At 38.6% G+C, this 22,173-nt stretch overlaps 1 protein-coding gene and 1 non-coding gene across 4 annotated transcripts in view; one reads left to right on the top strand and one right to left on the bottom strand.

The window, feature by feature from the left end:
- SSH2 (slingshot protein phosphatase 2) overlaps positions 1 to 22,173 on the top strand; it is a 288,187-nt gene that overhangs the window by 26,995 nt on the left and 239,019 nt on the right. The gene's annotated exons all lie outside the window — the stretch shown is intronic.
- LOC135270992 (small nucleolar RNA U13) lies at positions 14,372 to 14,475 on the bottom strand. Its single transcript, XR_010339152.1, has one exon. It is a non-coding gene; the product is annotated as a small nucleolar RNA U13 (small nucleolar RNA).

Genomic DNA, 22,173 nt, shown 5'->3' with positions numbered 1-22,173 from the left:
TCAGTCTCAGGAGGGTGTATGTTTGACCATGTATTTATGCAAATGATGCAACATTTGTTTAGCATCTTTGGAGCTCCTTTTTCTAACATTGCCTTCAGTTCTTTTAAATATTTCCAAGGGTAGCAAATCTTTCTTTGAAGGTGAATTTGATTTTTGAAAATAGCCAAAAATAATTTGTATCCATATTCACTGTATATTAATTAATCAATCCCAAACATCTTGATTGAGTGTCTTTTATGTTTCAGCCCCTAAGGAAAAAAGAATGAAATAATCAGTTTCTGCTTTCAGAGCTGTGGGGGAATGGTTGATACATAACAGTGGTGCAGATGGCACATCAAAAGTCTGAAGGATTTATCAGGGAGATGTAGAACAGAGAAGGGGCTCTCAGCCATGGAGAATCATTCACAAAATTAATAATTTTAGTAAAGGAAAGGCAGTAAAAATAGGCTTGTCTATAAGTTAGTGAAATAACTTTTTTTTTTTTGTAAATTGTGAACTGGCTTAAACACGATTTCCAAGCAGATATTCTGAAAATACTATAAGTTGTGGGGTATCATAGAACTTCTCAAGATGACTATTTGAAGAGAACACATTTAAAAATATATATCCTGTGTGTTGGCTAAAAAAGAAATATTTATTAGCTTATTTATTTTTAATTTTATTATACCTATATGTACATATATATATTTATATATATTTTTGAGATGGACTCCAGCCCAGGCTGGAATGCAGTGGCACCATCTTGGCTCACTACAGCCTCTACTCCCTGGACTCAAGTAATTCTCCTGCCTCAGCCTCCTGAGTAGCTGGGACTACGGGTGCCTGCCACCATGCCTGGCTAATTTTTGTATTTTTAGTAGAGATGGGGTTTCACTATGTTGGCCAGGTTGGTCTTGAACTCCTGATCTCAAGTGATCCAACCACCTCAGCTTCTCAAAGTATTGGTATTACAGGCGTGAGCCACCGCATCCAGACAGTGTATTTTATAGACTTAAATTGAGTTCTCTATTTTTACCTTTAGATATTCTCAGAAAGTATTCACCATGGAAAATTAATATAGATTTTGTTCATTTTTTCCTACTTCTCCTAGATGCCTCTATAATCTCCTTTAAAAAAAAAAATCTGGACTAAAGAAGGCAAGGGTGTCCTTTCACACAAATATGGGGGTGAGGGGGAAGAGGTATTAACAGTAAAATTGAAGAATACGTTGAGCTGATTGCTTTCAGAGACTGAGTAGGTAAAACTAGATAACTTCTTTTTCTAAAGGTATTAAAGATGTTAAATGATAGAAACAGACCTCCAGAATGAAAAGACAAATTATTGAGGATTTTTTTAAGGGCAACAGAAAGTAGATGATAGATAGGGTGAACTCATAATTTGCTATTCAAACCAGGATAATAATGGAGTAAAAGGAGCGCTAGTGATCATTTTGCTGTAAAACAAGTGTTAACTAGGATGGGCAGACTGGGAAGATAGCTACCATAGGGATGGGGAGTCTAGAAAACATGGGGATTCTAGAAAACAATCTAAGGCACACATTCACAGGGGTTGCTGTTTTAAAGTAGTTGTGACACACTCATAACAAAGGCTACTTTTATGCATCTGTATGAGTTTGTATTTTACTTTGCAACTGAGCAGAGACCTTACAGCATATTAAATGTGAATTTTGGAAATTAATTTTTAAGTTTCATGTATTTCAGAAAGTAGTGTATATTCATTGCCATTTCTGCCTTGTTGGTTAAGGAATAGGCCAAGCTGCTATAAAAAAAAAAGAGCCCAGCTGGGTGCAGTGGCTCACGCCACTGATAGGAGACTCTGTCTCTACAAAAAAAAAATTAAAAATTAACCAAGCATGGTGGCATGTGCCTATAGTCTTAGCTACTTGGGAGGCTGAGGTGGGAGGAACACTTGAGCCCAGGAGTTTGAGGCTGCATTGAGCTATGATCACATGCTATTGCATTCCAGCCTAGGTGACACGGCAAGACACTGTCTCTTAACAAGGAAGGAAGAGAGAGAGGGAGGGAGGGAGGGACCTCAACACATTGAGACATATTAGTAAGATTAAAGTTCATTTCTCTCTTGTATAGCAGTTTAGAGGAAGAACCATTTCTTGTTAATCAGAGGTCAAAGAACATCTGTGAATTGGAATGGTTATAGTCACCAAACCCATAGTGTATTCATGAGCATATATTGCTGGATTTTCCTGAAAATTCTAATGTTTGCCTTTTTGACTACTTAGAATTTTTACTTAAAAGCATGCCTACATCCTGTTATACTGTGAGGCTTTGCAACAGAGAAATATAAAAACTTGTCACTTTGTTTAGAAACAGAAACTTATCTTAATATTGATTGAGTTTTAACCTAATCTAATTCTAAGTAAAAAATGTCATCTTACTGAGGGAGAAAACATTTTATTTAGAGTTTGTTCTAATTCTTTTGTAACTACTTAACATACGTGAATTATTTATTCCTCTTTGTTCTCATTGAAATTAAATAAATATGGCCGGGCACCGTGGCTCACGCCTGTAATCCTAGCACTTTGGGAGGCTGAGGTGGGTGTATCACCTGAGGTTAGGAGTTCAAGACCAGCCTGGCCATCATGGTGAAACCCCATCTTAAAAAAAAAAAAAAAAAGAAATTATATAAATAAATATATACACATACATATGTATCTTTATAGCATTATATTAGTATTTTTGTCACCCTATCCCATTAGATTGAGGTCAGGAACCTTTCTTGTTCATTTTTGTAACCACTTTAGTGTCTGGAATATGATAAATAGGTAATAAATAGATGTCAGTGAATTGCTGTTAATCTCATTTAATTATAGAATTATTCCTTACTAAAATAAGACAGTTCTGGAGTTTATAATTTTACCTAAGCATAGTGGATGAATTGCTTGTATTTTGTAATATTAAATAGGTTGAAGATGAATATTTAAATGTATAGGGTGCATTTTACATATGATACGTAGAAAATTTAAAGGATAGGATTAGAATATCATGTAATTAAACTCATGAAAAAGACCAGTGGGAACTAGCCAACAATAAAGTGGATGGGAGTGGGGTTAAATGGACCATATAGATAGAAGAATAGAATGTACAAAAACATGACAGTTTGGCCATTTGTAGAAATACATATGATTTTTTTGTGGTTGGAGTGGAGAGTGTATGTCAGAGTAGGGGCATTATAGGAGATGAGACTAAAGAGGCTAGATCACAAAGAGCCTTATGTGATACCAGTTTGAATTTTGTCTTGAAAACCATGAGGAATATTGAAGAATTTAAGTATGACCAGATTTGCACATCTGAAGCTGTATTGGAGGGTGCGGGGTGGGGAGGTGGGGAGCAGAGCTAGATGTACTTAGTTGCTTAATTGGGGGAAGTGGGAAGGATGGTAATTGAAAAGGAAGGGTCTAGAATATGGCTTCAGAGTTCTGGATTTAGGCATCTGGGTGGATAGTGTGGTTCCATACCCTGAGATAAAGAATACTGGGACCAGTTTAAGTGGTGGGAGTGGGTGGTGAACATCTTGAGTTTGAGGAAAATAATCACCTTTATATCTGGAAGTTCTGCATCTGCAGATTCAACCAACTCTGGATTGAAAATATCTGGGAAAACCCCAATAAAAAATAATACAAATAAAAAATAGTGAACGGGCACGGTGGCTCACACCTGTAATCCCAGCACTTTGGGAGGCCGAGGCAGGCGGATCACCTGAGGTTGAGAATTCGATACCAGCCTGACCAACATGGAGAAACCCTGTCTCTATTAAAAATGCAAAATTAGCCGGGCATGGTGGTGTATGCCTGTAATCCCAGCTTCTTGGGAGTCTGAAGCAGGAGAATCGCTTGAACCTGGGAGGCAGAGGTTGCCGTGAGCCATGATCATGCCATTGCACTCCAGTCTGGGCAACAAGATCGAAACTCCATCTCAAAAAAATATATATATAGTATAGCAGCAATTAGTAGGTATTGTAAGTAATCTAAAGATGATTTAAAGTGTATGGGAGTATGCACATAGCTTATATGCAAACAGTATGCCATGTTATAACAGGGACTTGGGCATCTGTGGATTTTGGTATCTGTAGGGGTCCTGGAATCAATCCCCTGTGGATACCAAGAGATGACTCTATATAAAACAAGCAAAGGAAAGTCCCAAGATGAATAGATACGTGTGTTACTCAGCAAGGAGATCGAGGCTGGAGAAAGAAAAAAATGATAGTGACCATTTATTGAGCCTTTGCTTAAATACATCAGGTACTGTGGCAGAAACTTTATATATGTCATTTAGTACTTATGAATTATTATTATTCTCATTTTATAGATTAAGAAGCCAAGATCCAAGGTTACACAGTAAGTAACAGAGTCACTTGTAGACTCTAAAGCTGTATTGAAGCCATGAGGATATGAATGAGATCACTTATGGAGAATGTAGCATGAGACAAATGGAGAACTAAAAGGTGGCTAAGGTGTGAAATGGGAGAGGGCTAAAGATGGACTTTTGGGGAATGGGACATTTGGGAGGCTAATGAAGGAAAATGCTGCAAAATAAGACTGAAAAAGAACATCAAGAACAATGTTAACTCAAAATGTGTTTCCCAACTCAATTTGTCATGCAAGATAGTTCTTTAAAAGGAATGGAAGGGTTCTGTGAACCCCATCTTGTAGAGTCACAATACACCTCAGTATATTGAAGATCTGAGAAAATCTGTAGTAAAGAAAAATACTTAACTTTAATACCACATTTCCCAAAACTATTTGATCATGAACTCTTGTCACATTCTCATTTCTGCTATAACAAAATACCACAGAATGGATAATTTAGAAATAATAGAAATTTATTTCTCACAGTTCTGGAGGCTGGGAAGTCCAAGACAAGGTGCCAGCAGATTTGGTGTCTGGTGAAAGCCTTCTTGTTACATCCTCATGTAGCAGAAGGAACAAATGAGGTGTCCTCAAATAGCAAAAGGGAAAAAAGGATGAACAGTTGTCTGGCACTTCCTTTTTTTTTTTTTTTGAGATGGAGTTTCACTCTCATTGCCCAGGCTGGAGTGCAGTGGCACAGTCTTGGCTCACTGCAACCTCCGCCTCCCAGGTTCAAGAGATTCTCCTGCCTCAGCCTCCTGAGTAGTTGGGATTACAGGCATGTGCCTGGCTAATTTTGTATTTTTAGTAGAGATGGGGTTTCTCCATGTTGGTCAGTCTGGGTCTCAAACTGCCAACCTCAGTTGATCCGCCTGCCTTGGCCTTCCAAAGTGCTGGGATTACAGGAGTGAGCCACCATACCTGGCTATCTGGCACTTCTTGTATAAGGCCATTAATTCCATTCATGAGGGCTCTGGCCTCTGACTTAATCACTTCTTGAAGGCCCCACCTCTTAATACTGTCATCTTGGTGATTAAGTTTCAGCATATGAATTTTAGGGGGATGCATTCAGAGTACAGCAATTCTCCCCCACCCATTTTTTGGCCTAAATTCCATTGACATTGACATTCCAGGACTAGATACTCTAGTTGGGATGAAATTCAGGTGAGTGTAGCATCACAGACTCTAAGCAAAGGGGAAGTTTCAGGAAGGAAGTGTGCACTGTTGGGTCAGATGTATTGGGACGGTCAAGAGAAGGAAGAGTAGAAAGTCCACTGACTTTGGCAATTAGAAGGATATTAATGACTTTTGTAAGATCAGCTTTAGTGGAGTGGGTGGTCAGAAGACCAGTAGCAGCAGGTTAGAAGGTAAATGAATGGTGAGGAAAGGAAGGTAGCAAGTAGAGACTTCTTTTAAAAACTTGTCTCAGAAGGAAAGAAGTAGCTAGAGGGAAACTTAGGGTGAGAGAAGGGCTGTTTTGGGTTATTTGGAAGATACTTGAGAATATTTTTCTGCTGAGGGGAAGGGATCATTAAGAAAGAAAAGGGTATGGGAAGAGGGAGTGATTCATGGAGCAAGACTGTGGAGAAAATGGGAGGAGAGAGGTTCCAGAGGGCAGAGAGATTTGAAAGGTTGAATAGTATTACACTGAGTTCTAGTACAGAAATGCCCTTAGGAACTTCTTTTCCTAGTAGAATTGTTATGTTTTTTGTTTTTGTGTTTAGGTCTACTTTTTATTTTATTTTAATTTACAAAAAATTTTTTAAGCTAGCCAGTCATGGTCATTGGGGGAGACAATGTTAATAAGCTTAACAGTGACCCACAAACTTCAGACCAACTTGGATCTACTTTGTATAGCTTTACTGAAGCTACCTCTTCATTTTCACAGTGGTGGCTGTTCACATTCTGTACTGCCATTGTGCCTTCCTCTAGCAGCTCTTTACTTTTACTTTTACTTTACTGCTTCATATCTGTTTCCAACTAGAAAACCAGACTTTTCAAGAATTAAGAGTAAATAACCTGAAAGTCTAAAAACACCACCCTCATCCACACCAGGGAAGCAGTTTACAAACTTTGGGGTATCTTTTCTGTACTTAGAATTCCTTTTATAGGTGAGGTGGGGGTAGGGGCTGCTTTGGAAACTTTTAGATGTTTTAAATTTATATCTATTTACTATTTAAAATGTCTGCTATTAGCTGGGTGCTGTGGCACATTCTGTAGGTCTGTAGTCCCCAGCTACTTGGGAGACTAAGGCAGGAGGATTGTTTGAGCCCAAGGAGGTCAAGGCCAACTTGGGCAACAGAACAAGACCTTATCTCTTTAAAAAAAAAAAAAAAAAGTTTGCCGTTACTTCGTTTGTGTACTTTTTTAAATTCTAAAAGCCATTTTCCTAATTTTATAAAGCTTCTTAGTGGTAGATATCTTCAGCTATATATTGTTCATACAAAATCTCTTCAGTTTGAAGATGGGTTTTAACTAGAATCTAGAAAGTTAATGGGTTGGTCAGAACATAAGATTCTGAATTATAACCATAAAATTGTGCAAGATTAACTATTCTTAGTGGTACCAGGTATTCATGGTATGGTCTGTTTGGAGACCTTTTGATTTATAGTGGGTCACTATATAATGATGCAGTTCTGCTCTATAATTTTAGCTAATTATATTTCTTTTGTCTATAATTGAATAGCCCTTTTGGTCAAATGAGAAGTCTGGAAATTCTGCAGTTACCTTTGGTCTGCTCTTCACAAGTCAAAAGTTTGAAGGCTATTTTGTTTTCTTTTTTTATTACTAGGACATAATGTTCAACATTTTAGAATTTAGAATTTATTTAGGGCTCCTGAGCTGCTTACTCAAGCCTGCTTTCACTCTGTGGAGTGTACTTTCATTTCAATAAATCTGTGCTTTTGTTGTTTCATTCTTTCATTGCTTTTAAAAAAAAGAATTTATTTAGAAGTAAAGGCTAAATCTGATTGGTTTTGTCTAGATAACAGTGCAGAGAAATATTTGTCTTAAATGTGGTTGCTAACCACCTGTACTAGATTGATGTGGGAACTTAAGCAGAGCAGATATATGGGTTTCATCTCTGTCCCACTCAATTTCTCTTGATATAGTTAGGATTGTATGTTTTTAACAGGCTCTTGGGTGATTCTGGTAAGCACTAACATATGAAAAGTACTGGTGCAGGGATTCCAGCCTATGATTAGGCCTGAGCCAGGCTAGTCCTTACACTGACCATAGCGAAAGTGTCCATAGTTAGAACCTATATCAGAGGAGTATATGTCCAGGTGCTTCTCACAAGATGATCTTTTAAAGATTTTTTTAGACTTCTTATCTTTTGACAGCTTTAGTGAAATATAATTCAAATACTGTACAGTGAAAACACTGGTTTTGGTATATTCACAGATATATGCACCCATCACCACAGTCAATTTTTGAATATTTTCATCATCACCTCAGAAAGAAACCCCTTTATGTATGACCACTCTATCTCCCCCAAACTTCTGCCCAGTCCTAAATAAACACTAATCTCTATCTCTACAAATTACCTATTCTGGACTTGCCTATGAATGGGATCATATGTGGTCTTTGTGATTGGCTTCTTTCAGTTAGCATAATGTTTTCAAGGCTTATCTATGCCATAGCCTGTGTTAGCACTTCATTCCTTTTTATGGCCAAATAATAATAGTGTTTTATCCTTTCATCCACTGATGACATTTAGGTTGTTTCCATCTTTTGGCTATTATCAGTGATGCTATACACATCTGTGTACAAATTTCTGTATGGACATATGTTTTCATTTCTGTTGGGCATAGGAATTGGATTGCTAGAGTATATGATAACTCTGTTTATCTGGAGAACTGCCAGATTGTTTTCCAAAGCAGCTGCACCATTTTACATTCCCACCAGCAGTGTATGAGGGCTCTGATTGCTCCACATCCTCATCAATACTTGTTGTTACCTGACTTCTGATTCTAGCCATTCTTGTGAATATGAAGTATTATCTCATTGCAGTTTGGGTTTGCATTTACCTGATGGCTAATGATGTTGAACATCTTTCCATGTGCTTACTGGCCACTTGTATATCTTCCTCACATGAGAAATATCTATTCAGATCCTTTGCCCATTTCTTATTTTTTTTAATTTTAAGAATTTTTTAGAGACCGAGGGTCTTGCTGTGTTGCCCAGGCTGGAGTGTAGTGAAACAACCACAGCTCACTGCAGCCTGACACTCCTGGGCTCGAGCCATCCTCCTGCCTCAGTACTGGTGCCTGATCTCATACCTGGCTGATTTTTTTTTTTTTTTTTTTTTTTTTTGATAGAGATGGGGCCTCACTGTGTTGCCCAGGCTGGCCTTTGCTCATTTTTAAATTGGGCTTTTGGTCTTTTTATTATTGAGTTGTAAGAGTTCTTTATGTATTCCAGATACAAGTCCCATGTCAGACATGTGATTTGCAAATATTTTATTTATCCCATTCTGTGGATTGTCTTTTTACTTTCTTTATGGTGTCCTTTGAAGCACAAAAGTTTTAAATTTGATGAAGTTCAGTGTACCTGTCTTTTTGTTGTTGTTCATGCTTATTTGTTGTCATATCTAAGAATTCTTTGGCAAATCCTACATCATGAAGATTTACCCCTGTTTTCTTCTTCTTTACTCATATGTTTGTTTGTTTTGAGACAGAGTTTCTCTCTTGTCATCCAGGCTGGAGTGCAGTGGTACGATCTCTCAGCTCACTGCAACCTCTGCCTCCCAGGTTCAAGCAATTCTTCTGCCTCAGCCTCCTGAGTAGCTAGAATTACAGGCATGTGTCACTATGCCCAGCTAATTTTTGTATTTTAATAGAGATGGCGTTTTACCATGTTGGCCAGGCTAGTCTTGAACTTCTGACCTCAAATGATCCGCCTGCCTCGGCCTCTCAAAGTGCTGAGATTACAGGCGTAAGCCACCTTGGTCAGACTCTTCTGACAGTTTTATGGTTTTTCTCTTACAGGGTCTTACTGTGTCCCCAAGGCTGGAACACAGTGGCATTGATCATGGCTCACTGCAGCCTCAACCTCCTGGGCTCAAGTAATTCCCCTGCCTCAACCTCCTGAGTAGCTGGGACTACAGGCATGAACAACTATGCCTGGTTAATTTTTAAATTTTTTTGTAAAAATGGGGTCTCACTACATTGTCCAGTCTGGTCTCAAACTCCTGGGCTTAAGTGATCCTCTTGTCTTGACCTCTCAAAATGCTGGGATTGCAGTCATGAGTCACCACACCTGGCCTCAGCATAGTTTCTTTCATGATCTTCACATAAGACTAATCTGTAAAAATGATACTGTGTTCTGTAAGGTCATCTTATTTTTTATAAAAGATAAGGAAATGTTTTCTTTACATTAAATTACATCAAAAGAAGCTGAAAGCACTTATTTCTTTTCTAAAATTAGCATTTAATAATAGCATTCCTTAACCTGAACTGCAGAAGACCATTTAAAAGTATGTGTATTTCCTGTGCTATGATGACCAGAGGTTTCTTCTCTTCAAAGAGAAAAAGATAAGAACAACCAACATTGGCTTACTCTATACCAGGCACTGTTCTGAGCTCTTTACCGATATGATCTGATTCAGTCCTGACAACTACCCTCTGAAGATATATACTATTACCATCCTTATTTTACAGATGAGGAAATTGAGGCACAGAGAAGGGGTAGGACAGATTAGAACCCAGGCAATCCAACTTCAGAGCCCATTGTCTTAACAGCACATACCAAAGACTGGCCTGTCCTATTCTTTTTTGTCTTAAACACCAGTTTTGAATTCCATGTTATTTTTGGTGGGTCTAGGAAATAGGACCTAGGAAATACACCTAAAGTACTCTGTTTTGATTTGTTTATTCTTGAGATTTAGCTCAAGTTTATCCTCTATTAATCATGAAATAATTTTATAATTACAATATCTAAGATGTACAAAAATTTCCATGCCTGCTCCAAGTTTTTTTTATTGTGTTTTATGCTAATAGCTTGCTTTTATAACACTAATTAATTGCTGATCCCAGGTATTTTTTTTTTTTGAGACAGAGTCTCACTCTGTCACCCAGACTGGATTGCAGTGGTGCGATCATGGCTCACTGCAACCTCCGCCCCTTGAGTTCAAGAGATGCTCCTGCCTCAGCCTCCCGAGTAGCTGAGATTACAGGCACTTGCCACCATTCCTGGCTAATTTTTTTGTGTTTTTAGCAGAGACAAGAGTTTCAACATCTTGGCCAGGCTGGTCTTGAACTCCTGACCTCGTGATCCACCTGCCTCGGCCTCCCAAAGTGCTGGAATTACAGGCATGAGTCATCGTGCCTGGCCGATCCCAGGTATTGTTAACAAAATATCCTCCATAGGGACATTATTAAGTAAAATAGGTGGCCCCAAAGTAGCATACGCTGCATGATGTTGAAGAAATTACATTGGCAGGAAAGGAGAGCCATTCATTTGGCTTTGCTACCACTTTACTCTGGCTCTGGTCAATCTTTTCATCTCTCTAGTCTGTTTTTCTAATCTGAGAAAAAAAAAAATCTTTAATCTCTAAGGTCCTGTCCAGCTTTAGCACTTAAAGATACTATATACTCTTGGTAAAGGGTCTTCAGAACTGTGTAATAGAGGTCAAAGGAGTGCTATAATTGGTGATTAACATTCAGCTCCTTGTTACTTATGCAACTTTCTGCAGCAGGCTTGAATTTCTCCCCCCAAAATGGGTTATTTTCTATTACATCATCATCAAGCTGCAAATTTTCTAAACTTTTGTGCTCTGCTTCTTCTTAAACACTTTGCCACCTAGAAATTTGTTCCACCAGATACCCTGAATCATCTCTCTCAAGTTCAAAGTTCCACAGACCTTTAGGGCAGAAGCAAAATGCCATCAATTTCTTTGCTAAAACATAGCAAGAGTCACCTTTGCCCCAGTTCCCAAGTTCCTCATCTCCATCTGCGACTACCTCAGCCTGGACTTTATTGTCCATATCACTATCAGCATTTTGGTCAAAGCCATTCAACAAGTCTTTATGAAGTTACAAACTTTCCCACATTTTCCTGTCTTATGAGCCCTCCAAGTCTCTAGGAAGTTCCACATTTTCCTGTCTTCTTTTGGGTCCTCCAAACTCTTCCAACCTCTGTCTGTTACTCAGTTCCAAAGTCGCTTCCACATTTTCAGGTATCTTTATAGCAGTGTCCCAATACCTGGTACCAGTTTACTGTATTAGTTTGTTCTCACGCTGCTTGCTACTAAAGACATACTCAAGGGTAATTTATAAAGGAAAGAGGTTTAATGGATTCACAGTTCCACATGGCTGTGGAGGTCTCACAATCATGGTGGAAGAAGAAGGAACAGCAGAGGGACATCTTACATGGGGGCAGGCAAGAGAGCATGTGCAGGAAACTCTCCTTTATGAAACCATCAGATCTCGTGAGACTTACTATCAGGAGAACAGCATGGGAAAAACCCACCTCCATGGTTCAGTCACCTCCTACTGCAACTGATTCTATCTCCACTCCTTCCTTGGTTAGATGGTGGAGCTGAAAATTCCAAGCTTCTAATCAAGGATTGGTGTTTGTGGTGACTAGCTCCCATCCTAAAGCTATCTAGGGACCAACCAAGAGTCACTTCCTTAGAACCAAAGATGCTTCTATCACTCTTATCACTCAGGAAATTCCAAGGGTTTTATGAGCTCTGTGTCAGGAACTGGGGAAAAAGACCTGATTTTTAAATTTTATTTTATGATACCACAGCAAGAAACCCCGTCTTTGGTTAAAAAGAGTTAAAAGTTAGTACCTGCTTGATAGAAAAAAAGCATAATATTCAATAGGTTGCATAAGACTTGGTGAAGTGAAGAAAGAGCAAAACCATGGAAGCCAATGACACTTGGATAAGTGTAGATGAATTCAGTACTCTAGATAATAAAGCACGTGATGGGAGAAAAAGGGAAGTGCTAGATTAGAGAACTAAGTAGGCAAGAGCCAAGACCTGGGAGACATTTTATGCCTTGGTAAGAAATTTAAACTTAAACTTCAGCCTGTACTCCAGCTTTACATTGCATCAGAATAAGTTGAAAAATATGTAAAAATGCAGATTGACCCAGGAATATGCATGTTTGCAAGCATCCATAAGTAACCTTAACACAAGAAATACTGCTTTTAGCACTGAGGAACATAAAAGTTTTATGAGAGATGTAAGGTCAGAGTTACACTTTAGAGTAGATTGTTGCAGTTGCCAAGTCCTAGAATTAACATAGGCTCAAACTAAGGCAACTGTGGTTGGGATAGACAGGATGAGACAGATTAGAGAAATACATTAAAAGTAAAGTGGTAGGGGCCTGATGATGGATTATGAGGTGAGATAAAGAGAGAAGACTGGTTAACCCTTGAAGAGTTTGAGCTTGGTTGGGTTGAGCAGATGGCAGATGATATTAACAAATATACAAGAAGTAGAGCTTTGGTAGGAAGATGAGTTCAGTTGTGGATCAGCTGAGGTATATAATCGTGTGGAATATGTTAGCAAACATGTTCCAGTTAGGCAATAAGATATCCAAGAAGACCAGTGATGAAAATATTCTAAAGTAATGTTTGTAGGTTCTTGAAGCTCTGAGATAGATGACATCACTCAAGGAATGCCCATGGAAATAGATACCAAGGACAGAACCCTGAAAGCCCCATATTTAAGGGTAAAAGTAGAAAAGGAGAATTTGACATACTGAAAGGAGCAATCAGAAAGCAATTTGTGGAAGACCAGTAGAAAATCGTGTACCAAAAGTTTTAGGAAGAAATGAATGGTCCAATTCTGTCAAATGCAACTGAGAAATTCAACAATAAGAGAAAAGTGTTATGAATTGGTAGTGTGGAAGCCACCTGTGACTTTGGCTAGAGTAGTTTCAGTAGAGAGGGGACAGAGAAGCCTGACTGAGGTAGGTTGAAAATTGATCAAACGGAAATAGTGAATTATAGGCCGGGTGTAGTGGCTCACACCTGTAATCCCAGCACTTCCGGAGGCCAAGGTGGGAGGATTGCTTGAGCCCAGGAGAGTTTGCAACCAGCCTGGGCAACATAGCAAGAACCTGTCTGTCCGTCTGTCTCTCTTTTCATATATATATTTAAATATATATTTCTTTATATATATAAAGAAACAGTGAAAATAGAATATTCATTTTCAGAGGAGTTCTCATGAATAGAAGGAGAAAAAGGATTATTATCTAGATGGAGGAATGCAAGGTCAAAAAAAGATTTTTCTTGTTTTTAAAGTATGCAGTAGACTTGAAAAATGTTTCTGTGCTAAAGGAAATGAACCAAAGTAATGGTGGTGGGGAAAGAGATAGAAGGTAAAAGTGAGACTGGAGATAATTGATAGGAACAGGTCACAGGGGAGTGGTCTAAAACACTAAATAAGGAGTTAGTCTGGAAGAGAAGAAGTTAGGCTGGCTAGGAAGAGAGTTAACTCATCCTTTGTCACTTAAATATCCATTTCCTGTTATGATTTAACCTTACTATACAGGATGACATTCCCATTCTTTACTCCAGAAGAACTTAAAGTATATCCAATGTGCAGTTTTATCAATTTGTCATACATAGATAAAAATTTCTATCTATATACAGTATAACTTATGTTGGATATTATAATTGTCATATATATTTAGTTAAGACTAATCTGCTTGCCCTGACTGCTACAGAGACTAGCAAAAACCTTTCTGAAATAAGATAGAATAATGTGTCTTCTGTTTCTTTTAAAATCCTTTCTTCTTTTTACAGCTGTTAAGCACATAGTGGGCACTCAATAAAATTACAACTAACATAGGATTTGGAAAATGTGTGAATTACAAAGATATAGCCCAAAATATAAAAGGTACTCATTATTCAGAGTTTAAATTCTTTAAACTTATTAACTCTAAAAATTAATACCAGTTTTTAATAGGTGCCTTTTACTGTACCAAAATCCAACTTCTTACTAGGCATAAGAGTTCTTTTTTCCTTTTTCTTTTCTATTCTCTTTCTTTTCACATCAGACAATGTACCGATGTTGTAACTAAGTTGAAGGAGTCACATCTTACACAATAGCATGAAAACCCAGACATCATGCTTTTGAACCACAAAAGGATTCTAGGCATAAGAATATCATTTGGCCATTAAGAAAAAAACTGGGCTGAGCGCAGTGGCTCATGCCTGTAATCCCAGCACTTTGGGAGGCTGAGGCAGGCAGATCACCTGAGATCAGGAGTTCAAAACCAGCCTGGCCAACATGGTGAAACCCTGTCTGTACTAAAAATGCAAAAGTTAGCAAGGTGTGGTGGCAGGCACCTGTAATCCCAGCTGTTTGGGAGGCTGAGGCAAGAGAATCGCTTGAACCCAGGAGGCGGAGGTTGCAGTGAGCTGAGATTGCGCCATTGTACTCCTGGGGGACAAGAGTGAGACTTTGTCTCAAAAAAAAAAAAAAAAAAAATTGGGCTGGGCGTGGTGGCTTATGCCTTTAATAAGAAAACTTTGAGAGGCTGGAGTGAGAGGATTGCTTGAGCCCAGGAGTTCAAGACCAGCCTGAGTAACATAGTGACACCCCGTCTCTACAAAAAATAGAAAAATTAGTTGGTCTTGGTGGTGCACACCTGTAGTCCTAGCTATACGGCAGGCTGAGGTGGATCACTTGAGCCTAGGGGAGTCGAGCCTGCAGCTGTGATTGTGTCACTGCATTCTATCCTGGGTGACAGAGTGAGACCCTGTCTGGAAAAACAAAAAAAAAGAGGAAAGGAAAGAAAAGAAAGGAAGAAAGAGAAAGAGAATGAAAAAAGGAAAAGAGAAAGACAGAAAAAGACGCTGGACCAGAAATGAAAGCCCCAAGTCTGCCATTAATTGGCTGGGCAATCTTGGGCAGATCACTGCCTCTCTTCCAGTCTCAGTTCCCTCCTCTGTGTGAGGTAAACTAAATCCATAAAACACCCCTTCCAGTTTCTGAGAATTACTTTTTACGTTAATAATTAACTTATATTTTTGGTGGCAGCAAACGAATTCACCTGAGTGTGTTTTCTGTCTTCCTGTTTCATCTCCCAGGTAGTTGCTGTGTCTCATATCTGTTGTTAACTCAATAAGGTTAGGACACAGATGAGGAGGCCAAAGAATTTTATGATACTTTAAGGAATTATCTTATTTATTCATCATATTGGCTAGAGAAAGTACTATGGCTCATACAAAATTTATTAAGGAGAGACTAGGAATGAGACTATAATGTGTAAAATTCTTTTCCACCATTTAAAATTCAGGAAGAGAATCTTCTTCTGGCTGTATTATTCATTGTAAATAAATAAATAAAATTCCTCACAAAATCCCAGTCAGGGAGGAGAGTAGTATTAGCTTAATTTTATAGTTTAAAAGTAGGAAGTATCGCAGTGTTTATGATATAAGTGGGCTGCATTAATAGCAGAATCCTAGACTCCAAGGTGAAACTTGGATTTTATTTAGCCTCTCTACAGAATTCAACCCACTGCCTATGCTCAGAACGCACAAGTGCACTCTCCTCACATTTCTATATGTCTGCATCTTCTAGGTGTGTCAGTGCCCAGTTCAAGCATCTCTTCTCCACAAAGCCCTCCCTAATCCTTGAGCAGAATGTAACTTCTTTCTACCTTGTAATTATATTTTACTTCCAGTACTAAACTGAAGGTAACTTTAGAGTGGAGACTACGTTATCCATCTTGTATACTGTTCAGCAGAGTGCCCAACATTTAGTAGGCACTCAATGATGTTTGATGGCCGGCTAGGTAGATGGATAATAGATGGATGGATGGATGGATGGATGATTGGTTGAATGAATGACTAGAAGGCTCTTCATCCTAGCAGGATGTGTATACAGTATATTGAGTTGTCTTTGCAACTGGTTTGCTCTTATTTTTATTTGAGCCTCATGAACAAATTGTTTTGTAACAATAAATTTTTGAAAACATATTTTATCTTTTTAACATTCCAGTCTCTTTCATCTTTAGGTGTCAAAATTTAGTATGCCCAACATTACATTTGTGGCATTGCTTTCACGAGCTTAGTTTTCATGAGCCTTGGCTGGGATTTGGAAACATTGCATCTTGTTTTGATGATTTTCTGATTGGCTGGAGGCCTCAGATCAATGTCACATGCTGTTAGAGCGACTTCACAAAGAAAAAGACAGTTGATCTTCTTTGTTTCAGGTGGTCTGTTCTCTCTCAGGTTAGGTTTTGTTTGATTCTGGGAGTATTTATTAACTTTAAGGATGAGTTGTATTTTCTTTCTAATGTGCAGTTGTTCACAATAACACCTAGTAGGTATTTAGTTCACATTGGAATGAATGAGAAAATGAGCAGCACATCAGTTGTAACAAATGTACCACTCTGGTAGAAGATGTTGAAAATGGGGGAGGGTATGTGCATGTGTAGAGGCAGGGAGTATATAGGAAATCTGTGTACCTTCTGTTCAGTTTTGCTGTGAACCTAAAACTGATCTAAAAAATAAAGTTTATTAAAAAAAAAAAAAAGCAGAAGCACTGTAGAGAAGTGATAACAGCATGAGCCTCTGAGTAAGAAAAACCTGTTTGAATACTGATTCTACCTCTTACACTTATCACTCATCCTAGATAGATAGATTACGTGGCTGAGTCTGTGTATATCCGTAATATGGAATGATAATACTTAGTTTATATTCAGATTTTCAATATTCTTAGGTTAAATTTATGTCAACATTCTGATTTTTTTGTTTGGAAAATATGGTAATTATATTTTAGCTCTTAGACTTTTTACCATGGAATTTTAAAACTGCTTCTGGACACATTTTTAAAAAATGTACAGATATGAGATGTGGGGGGAAATCATGAAATTTAGCCACCAATTTGTACAGTTTGTATAATTATGACAAATAACACAATACTGTGTTTGTTTTCCTGTGATTGACTTCAGAATATTAATAAATCTTGAGCCAGATTTCTGTTATTCACTTGCTGCTTTGTTTTTCTGCCTATCCATTTTTTATATAGCTCAGAAAACTAAACAATTGAGATCTTGAGTTTCATATTACACCATTAATTTGCTTATTAGTTACAATCATAGCATGTATATTTAGTAGGATTTTCTTTTTTTGCACATGCCTTATGCTAATACTATGACTAGTAACTCATTATTTAATATGGAATATCTATTATAGTAGAAATCTAGAAGAAATATGAATGCTGAATTGAGATTTGTAGTCTATACTTTTTTTATCTTTGTTTCTATTTCTCCAATTGTTTTTTTTAATCTTCATCCATTGATTTATTTATTCTAAACATATATTTTGAGCAACAACTATGTCAATTACATTGAATCTGTAGATTGCTTTGTGTATGTACTATGAACATTTTCACAGTATTGATTCTTCCAATCCATGAACATGGAATATCTTTCCATTTTTTTGGTGTCTCCTTCAACTTTTTTCATCAGTTGTTTATAGTTTTCATTATAAATATGTATACAAATTTGTAATTACAAATTATGATAATTCTATGACTCAAATAAACAGGGAGCAGTACATAGATTGGATGTTAGGCAAGGCCTCCGTTATGGAGTTATACTGAGTGAAGTTTGAAGGATAAGTAGGAGACAGCCATAGGGTAAAAGGAAAAGAGTCATTTAAACAAAAGGCATATTCAGAGCCTCAAGGTGGGAGAGAGTTTGGCATGTTTGAGGAACTTGAAGGGAGGACAGTGTGGCTGGATCATAATGTAGTGGAGCTGAATGAGGAAACTGTAGAGAAGTAGGCAAGGATGAAATCATATGAGGCTTTACCGATTGTAGTAAGAAATTTGAATTTTTTTTCCCCAAGAACTATGGGAATACCACTGAAAGGTTTTCAACATGAGAGTGACCATGTTTGTGCTTTCAAAAGATGGCTTTGGATGCTGTGTGGAGAAGAGACTATAGGACATAAGGGTGGAAAGAAGGAGGCCAGTAGGGAGGCAACTGCAGGTAATAGGTGATACTCAGAGACGACAAGAGTTAAATAAATTTAAGACATATTTTGGATATAGAACCTGCAGGGCTTACTGATAAGTTGAACAAGAGGCTTGAGGCAAAGAGTCAACGATCACTCCAGATTTCTGATTAGAGCAACTGAGGTGTATGTTTGCATTGTTTTCTGAGATAAGGAATACTAGTCCTGGACAGGCTTGTGGGGAGAGAATGGAAGTTGAAATGGGGTGTATAATTCTAACATGATAAGTTTCAGATGACTGTGAGACTCTCAGTGGTGATTATATGAGTTCAGAGTTTAGAAAGAGTGATATACAGACAGTCAGTCTCCAACTTACCGTAGTTTGACTTAATGATTTTGTGACTCTATGATTTTTTTAACTTTATCAGAATTTAGCCTCCTAAATTGAGAAGCAGCTGCACATTTGGGAGTCATTAGCAAATGGTTGATATTAGAAGTCCTGGGACTAATGAGATCACTTCGGGGACAGTTATAGAGAGAGAAAAGAGGGCTCAGGACCAACTCAATCTTTTGAAAATCTGCAGCGCTATAATTAACTTAGTTTTCTGACTGAGTTAGATGTTATCTAACGGATGCCTTACCTAACAGTCACAGAGAATTCTGCATCTCTATGTTCTTTTCACAGCTCATAAAGGCAATTTAATTATTTATTCATAAATAATTAAAGTGTTAATCTGTTCTAATGCTGCTGTAAGATCATATCCAAGACTAGGTAATTTATAAAGAGGTTTAATCAACTCAGAATTCAGCATGGCTGGAAGCCTCAGGAAACTTACAATCATGGTGGAAGGCAAAGGGGAACCAAAGCATCTTCTTTACCAGGCAGCAGGAAGGAGAAGTGCCAAGCAAAGCAGGGAAGAATCCCTTCTAAAACCATCAGATCTCATGAGAACTCACTCACTATCATGAGAACAGCATGGAGGAACCTGCCCATGATTCAATTAAGACCACCTGGTCTATCCCTTATGGGGTTATAGGGAGTTCAGTTCAAGATGAGATTTGGGGGGGACACAAAGCCTAACCTTATCAAAATAATTATTTATGAAGCAAACCAAATTTATTTTTTAAGTTAAACATGTCACTCTGAGGGCCGGGCGCAGTGGCTCAAGCCTGTAATCCCAGCACTTTGGGAGGCCGAGGCGGGTGGATCACGAGGTCAAGAGATCAAGACCATCCTGGTCAACACGGTGAAACCCCGTCTCTACTAATACAAAATAAAATTTGCTGGGCATGGTGGCACGTGCCTGTAATCCCAGCTACTCAGGAGGCTGAGGCAGGAGAATTGCCTGAACCCAGGAGGCGGAGGTTGCAGTGAGCCGAGATCGCGCCATTGCACTCCAGCCTGGGTAACATGAGCGAAACTCCGTCTCAAAAAAAAAAAAAAAAAAAAAAATGTCACTCTGAAACCCACCCACACCCTCCTTATTTTTTTGAGACAGAGTCTTGCTCTGTCACCCAGGCTGGAGTGCAATGACACAATCTAGGCTCACTGCAACCTCTGCCTCCCAGGCTCAAGTGATCCTCCCACCTTGGCCTCTTGAGTAGCTGGGACTACAGGCATGCACCACCATGCTCAGCTAATTTTTGTATTTTCTGTAGGATGGGATTTGCCATGTTGCCCAGGCTAGTCTCAAACTGAGCTCATGTGAGCCACCTGCCTCAGCCTCCCAAAGTGCTAGGATTACAGGCATGAGCTGTTGTGCCCGGCCTGAAAACCCCTTTTAATAAAATATCTTTCTTTAGCCTATTAATAAATTTTTCTGGAAACCAATCATTATTTTGAACACTTCCCTCTCAAGGGAAAAAAATGTAGAAAGTGTAGGAAACTGGACCATATATTAAATTTGCCAAGAACTTTCCCTAGTAGCTTGTTTAAGTAAGTCGACCAGTCACTGATAGTAATTTCTGTACTTGTCTATGACCTCTTCTAAAAACAGAATTGAAAATGGAGGAAACTTTCTCTTGGATGGGGGTTTTCAATTAATTTAAATTTGCTGTATTCAGTTCCAGTGTCCTATAGCAATAGTAAAAGTTGATTGCTGTTTGCCTTGGAAGTTGATGATGCTACAGTTCAACCTTTTTTCTGGATTTGTGGCTCTGTTTTTTATATTTCTTGTCTCCATGTTTGTTCCATGTGTTTCTTTGGAGATTTTTTTTTTTTTTTTTGAGATGGAGTCTGGCTCTGTTGCCCAGGCTGGAGTACAGGGGCACAAGTTCGGCTCATTGCAATCTCTGCCTCCCAGGTTCAAGTGATTCTCCTGCCTCAGCCCCCTGAGCAGCTGGGATTACAGGCGTGTGCCACCATGCCCAGCCAGTTTTTGTATTTTTAGTAGAGATGGGGTTTCACCATGTTGGCTAGGCTGGTCTTGAACTCCTGACCTTAGGTGATCCACCTGCCTCAGCCTCCCAAAGGTTCAAGTGATTCTCATGCCTCAGCCTCCTGAGTAGCTGGGATTACAGGCATGCACCACTACGCCCAGCTAATTTTTGTGTTTTTAGTAGAGATGGGGCTTCATGATGCTGTCCAGGCTGGTCTTGAACTCCGGGGCTCAAGCGATCCACCTGCCTCATCTCCCAAAGTGCTGGAATTACAAGCGTGAGCCACCTGGCCCAAAAAATACTTTTTACACTACCAGGAATATCCACCTATAAGCCCTCCTTCTGTACTCCATATAACCTGTTATGAGACTGCTAGCTTCTCTGCCTTTTTAAAATTTATTTTTTATTTTTGTGTGTGTGGGGGTCTTGCTGTGTTGTTCAGGCTGATCTCAAACTCCTGGCCTGAAGCTGTCCTCCTACCTCGGCCTCCCAAAGTGCTGGGATTATAGGCGTGAACCACCATGCCAGGACTTCTTTGCTTTTTTTTTTTTTTGAGATGGAGTCTCACTCTGTCTCCCAGGCTGGAGTGCAGTGGTGCCATCTCAGCTCACTGCAACCCCTGTCTTCCGGGTTTAAGCAATTCTCCTGCCTCACCCTCCCAAGTAGCTGGGACTATAGGCATGTACCACTGTGCCTGGCTAATTTTTTTGTATTTTTAGTAAGATGGGGTTTCACTATGTTGGCCAGGCTGGTCTCAAACTCCTGACCTCAAATGATCTGCCTGCTTTGGCCTCTCAAAGTGCTCGGGATTACAGGCGTGAGCCACCGTACCTGGCCGTTCTCTGCCTTCTTTAGTTATTGTTCCTGTACCCACTTAACCTTTTGTAGATATCATTAATCTCTTTTGGGAGGGAGGGAGATTTCTTTCTTTGTTGAGGTAGTCTCTAGGAATAGGGATACACACTCTTTTAAATATTACTGTTGTATTTTGTTTCTTGAATGGGAGCCAAGAGTTCATGCTGATGTTATACTGTGCTGTTATGGCCACTGGGTACTAGTAATATTAGTCACCAATTCCATAAGATGCTAAAACAAACTGAAAGCTGTAAACTCTCAATTTTCAAGAACTGGAGCTGGAGTTAGTCTAAAAACAAACATGTTCATGATACAAAAGAAATAATTTTACCCTTTAATAACTTTGAAAACCAAAGAGCAAGCATAATGTCTAATAGACCACTGCTTTAATCAGTGTTTTTTCATTTAACAGAATCAATCAGGCTTATTAAAGGATTTGGCTGAAATAAGAGTTCTCTATGTTGTACTAAGGACAGTAAATCATTTCAATATGCTACAATTTAATTACTCACCTGTTGAACATTTGAGCCGATGTATGTAATATAAGAAAAAAATTAGGGAATATTTTTTGTATAAATATTTATACACCTCTCTATTTCTTTAAAATAAACTCTGTAATCAACTAATACTAAGGGTAATGAATA

The sequence above is a fragment of the Aotus nancymaae genome, unplaced genomic scaffold (assembly GCF_030222135.1).
Source record: "Aotus nancymaae isolate 86718 unplaced genomic scaffold, 86718_ANA_hifiasm-v0.15.2.pri h1tg000072l, whole genome shotgun sequence".
NCBI classification, from domain to species: Eukaryota; Metazoa; Chordata; class Mammalia; order Primates; family Aotidae; genus Aotus; species Aotus nancymaae.
Note: the sequence above shows the minus strand (reverse complement) of the source record. Positions and strands in the feature narration are given on the sequence as shown.